General features: G+C 55.5%; 1 protein-coding gene across 2 annotated transcripts in view; it reads right to left on the bottom strand.

Annotated features, from left to right (window-relative positions):
• The window catches only part of Wscd2 (WSC domain containing 2), a 109,564-nt gene extending 105,436 nt beyond the window's left edge, over window positions 1-4,128 (bottom strand). Inside the window, exons 1-2 of one of the 2 annotated variants that reach the window (XM_008848939.1) lie at window positions 4,020-4,128; window positions 2,210-2,292 (exon numbers count right to left, since the gene is read on the bottom strand). The gene's annotated coding sequence lies outside the window, so the exon portion shown is untranslated. The remainder of the gene's footprint in view (window positions 1-2,209; window positions 2,293-4,019) is intronic. The other variant, XM_008848940.1, reaches the window with a different exon arrangement.
• Window positions 4,129-4,783: the final 655 nt, after the last annotated feature.

The raw sequence follows: 4,783 nt of genomic DNA, 5'->3' as shown, positions 1-4,783 counted from the left end.
GCCTCTCACTCTCTCTCTCTCTCTCTCTCTCTCTCTCTCTCTCTCTCACACACACACACACACACACACACACACACACACACAGACCCTCTAAGGCCTAAGCCCTGCCAAGCCTGGTGTCTCTCCTTCCTCCTCTAACAGCCAATGACAGTGACAGGGCTGAACCCAACCTTGGGGACTAGAGTGCAAACTCTGCTTGTCCCATAAGGGAGAACATTGAAATCTCAAGCCCAAGATGAGGGAGAGAGGGATGGAGCCAGTAATACCATAACACCTGCCAGACTGGGGAAGGGTCTGAGCCCTCCTCTGCAGCTTATGACCTTCAGCCCCTGCCTCTGTGGTCAGGAGGACCCTGAACAGATGACTTTTCAGTTCCCAAGACCAAAGACCATCTCACGTGTGGCCCCAGTTCCCACCTTCTCAACATCTGGACGTGCTCCGGGGAGCCATTAATCTCCGGCAATTTCTTTCCTCGCTTGATTTGTTTATTTAAGGAAAACAAGTTGCTCCTAATTAGGAGCGCTGCTGTCAAGATGTTTGGCACATTCTAAGATGCCTATTTTCAGACCTTCTGCCTAAAATTATACCTGCGCTCCCAACATCTGTGGGAGTGTTCAGCAACTGTCCTAGGTAGAGGCTTCTGGTGAGAGAGACTCCAGTGGTTAGGGGTGGGGGTGAGAGGCCAGAAACACGGAGTGTCTGGGAGGACACGTGCACCATCCTGGCACACTCAGAACTGGCACCGGTAGAACTGGCACTCGCAGGGTGCTCTGCACAAAGCACGCAGCAGAGATCCCACAGTTCACAGCTAGGGCTGGCTTGTGTTTGGAAGCATGCAGCACGATCACTTTCTTCCTTACTATGAGTTCACACTATTGCAGACACTCAGCTGCAGCTGTGGAGACCCTCTTGTTTGGATGCACACACACACACACACACACACGAGGCACATGCAGAATTCACACAACCACACACACCCAGTGACATGCAAGGAGATGCAACATGACACTGACTCACACACAGATGTATGTGAAATTTAGATGTCGTCAGAGACATATGGACACACTCGAATATGTAGATACCAACACCATAGACACAGCGGCACACCATAGATACCAACACTAAGGAATATATATAGATACAACCAAGTGTAAAATGCTCCACACAGGCACGCACATACATGTCTATGCACACAAAACTATGCATGGCAACACAGAAACACACACACAGGAACACATGTGCAGAAACACAACACTCATGGGTTTCTAAACTCATGCATACATACAGACTCATGGAGATGTGAGAAAGAGGTATACATACCCGGAGAGGTTACAGGCAAGTGTGTAAGGCTGTGTGTCTAAATTCCGAGATTCTTAGATCCATATGCCCAAGAGTCCACAGCACAAACTCACCTCACACAGAACTCAGAAACACTTGCAGACTTCGAGTACCTGCATCGAGGCAGACACAAACAGCTGCCCAAACAGGCATCCCCACACAGACCCTCACAGCACGCATGCATGTAACACACACACACACACACACACACACACACACACACACACAGACATCCCCACATTTGCCCAGACACGCCTCCCATCCCCATTTTCTTGCAGTCACACACAGGCACGCAAGTTCATAAACCCATAGGCACATCCTCATCAGATGTCAAGTTCATGCTCACACTGATATTCACACATGTGTGCGTGCACACATGGATGGCATGCTCATGAGTACAAGTGCACATACCTGCTGACACTGCATCTAGAAGAACAGTCACACGCACCCCCATTCCCTATTCCACTAGAACAGGCTGTTCATTTTAGAGTCCCTAAAGTCAACTGTACTGACTCCAGCCATGCAAGGCAGAACTATCCCTAAAGCTACTCTGCCTTACAGAGTATGGGACAAGCTGGGACAATCTCTTCCCGTTCACGGCCTCTGCAGGAACCCAGGGCCACCCCCAGGCAAACCTCACCACCAGTCAAAAAGAGATAAAACTGACCTCAGTGTCCCATCTCACCCTATCTTGGCCTGTTTTCACTCTACGGCACCAGAAAACCCTTCTTTCCAGCATTGGCTGTTCCTGCCAGGAACAGCAGCCCAGTCTCCCCAGGCCCAGATTGGATGCCTGACACAGGAGCAGACAGAACTTCTCTGCCCTGAGTCCCTAGACAGCAGCAAAGTTGAAGCCATGGAGACAGCTTACCTCCATCTCCTGTTGTCATGACGACGCAGCAGCTGGGTGCATCCAGCCCTCCCAGACCGCTCTAAGCTCCCCACTGGTAGCAGCTGGTCCAGCAGTGTGTTATGAGGAAGCAGAGAGAGGGCAGGGGCTGCAGGTAGTTTGCGACTGGAGAGACCTAGAACCCTGTCACCCAGCAGAAGATCCCCTAGTGCTGGGTGATGGACTTCAGCCTCCCTGGGGAACCACCTCCACCCCAGAACCCAGGCACAAGACCTGCAAACAGGCAGTCCCATTGTTCCCTTGGCTGTCAGACTGAGCATAGTGCTCCACTCACCACCGCAGCTAGTGCTCCCAGAACCCTGATGAAGGAGAACTATGAACTCCCCACTTTACCATGGTAGAGTGGCCATGGGCCACTCACATCTGATCTGAGACATGGGTTCTTAAACACCAAATTGTATCATCCCTTGGGATTTCTGTGACATTGCTCACAGGCCATAGAGTGCCTGAATGGGGACCTTTGGAGACACAGGACATCTCTTCATTTTCAGAGAAGTGACAGCTGGAACTCAGAGACGTCCAGTGGTTTGTTCAAAGTCACAGCAAATTGAAGGCAGATTTGAAGCTCAGCCTCCTGACCAAGAGCTGGGGCTTTCCCCAGATATCAAACCCTGGCCTCCAACACCCTGAGAAATGCCTGGGTTTGGCAGCCTACAGAAGTGCTTCTAAATGTGGCCTCAGATCCGCATCTCAAGCACAGACAAGAGGTCCTTAGATCCCACCTTATGACTCAAAAGCTGTCCAAGACTTACAGCAAGGCTGCATCCTAGAGGCAAGCGCCCACCCCAGCAAGGGGCCAATCCAGGGCCAAGGGATCATTTCCTAACCCAGGTCACAGCCAGAAGAGTATTCAGTCTGGCTCTTGGCAAATCGAGTACACTAAAGACCAACCAGTAAGTCTCCCTGACCCCAGTCCTTGGCAGGAAGTGAGGCTGTGGCCACAGGGTGGCTGGGTGGCCTCTTGGAAGCAAGCTTTCACTAGGAGAAGTATGTGACCACACTGCCTGGGCTTGGAACAGTCTCAAGGACTGGAGCGCAGGCGGCCACCAGCATCCCCAGAACTGGGCAGGAGAGCTCAGGAGCCCCCAGTCACCAGTCCCCTCAGCCCCTTTCTGCCTGCTCCCTCTGAATGGTCTCTTTGAGCACTGCAGGCAGCTTCCTTGATTTCTTTCTCTTTTTTTTCCCTCCCCTAAAGAGCTGCCCTTCTGGAGCTGCCAGGAGTGGGAGATGACCTCCTCCCCCTTAGAGGCCCTGCAAAGGAGCTGAGGGGTTCCTGCAAGGAGCTTGGGCCTGCTGGAGAGATTTGGACCGAGCCATGTGGCTCTCTCCCACACACGGCTCAGGACCTACAGAAGCCAGTCTGCAAAGTGGGTTTTCCAGAGCTGGGGGGCTCTGGGTGCTGCTTCCTGGCACAGGGGGAACCTCGTTTCCTAATGACACCCCAGCCAGCACCCGGGAAGGCCAGATGACTGGCTCCTACTCCATGGGGACTCGGTGTTGGCCAGGAGGAGGCAATGCATGAATTCTCTCAAAAGGCCCCCAGCTTCTCCCTACCCGGCCCGGCTTGCACAGCCCAGGAGACCTGCAGGGATGTCCTCAATTCGCATCCTCAACCACGGGAAAGTTTGTCATTTACCAGGAGCTGACTGTCAGCGCTAGGGGCTCTTCCCTGGGAGGCTCTAGGCGCTGCGCCCGCGTCTGCAGCAGCCGGGACGGGCATTGCAGCGGGCAGGGGGCTCGCTGGGGACCCATGGCGGTGGCTCCTTCTTACCTGGGGATGCGCCGTCTGCGAACTCCGCCGCCGAGCTCAGCCGCCGCCCGAGGTCGCCCAGCCGGGGCCGCAGCGCTGAGCAGCGAGCGCAGCCGGGTCCTGCTTGTCCGGCCGCAGCGGGACCCAGAGCAGCGACTGCGGCTGGCCGGGTACCTGGAGGCGCCGGGGGCGGCGGGGCGTGCGGGCTACCGGCTCCGGGAGCGGATGGCAGCCCCGCACCTCCCGGCCCGAGATCGGCGCGGCTCCCTGCGGCTCCGTGGTCGGTCTGCAGCCTGAGCTCCCGCTCCGTGGCCGCCTCCGCCCGCAGCTCCCCGCGCCCGGCCCGGCGCCGCCTGTGCTTAACTCCTTGCGCGCCACCCGCGTCTCCAGCCTCCCGCCGTGCGGGGCGCAGGCCACGACTTCCCAGCCTCGGCGACCGGGTCTGTGCAATGGGCGGGAGGCCCTGTTCCTCTAGGCGGTGGGAGGATGAACTGAGATCCAGCAAGGGGTCCCGGCGCCTGGCAGCGAGCGAGCGATCCCTGCGTGCTGTGCGCTTCAAAGCCTTGGCACCATGCCTGGCAAGCAGTTTCAAAAAATCCAACAAAGGGCAGTTTTGTTGGTGGGTGTTCAGTTTGTTGTTTTAACAGAACTTGGGTTTAGCTGTGTGACCTCTGGGAGATCAAGCTCCTTCTCTGAGTCTGTTGGCTTTTTGGCTGTGTGACCCTGGGCAGGGCACAAGGCTGCAACCGCATCTGTAAACTGTGAACATAAAACCACCTACAGAA

This window comes from Nannospalax galili, unplaced genomic scaffold (assembly GCF_000622305.1).
Source record: "Nannospalax galili isolate Female #2095 unplaced genomic scaffold, S.galili_v1.0 scaffold103, whole genome shotgun sequence".
Taxonomy (NCBI): Eukaryota; Metazoa; Chordata; class Mammalia; order Rodentia; family Spalacidae; genus Nannospalax; species Nannospalax galili.
Note: the sequence above shows the minus strand (reverse complement) of the source record. Positions and strands in the feature narration are given on the sequence as shown.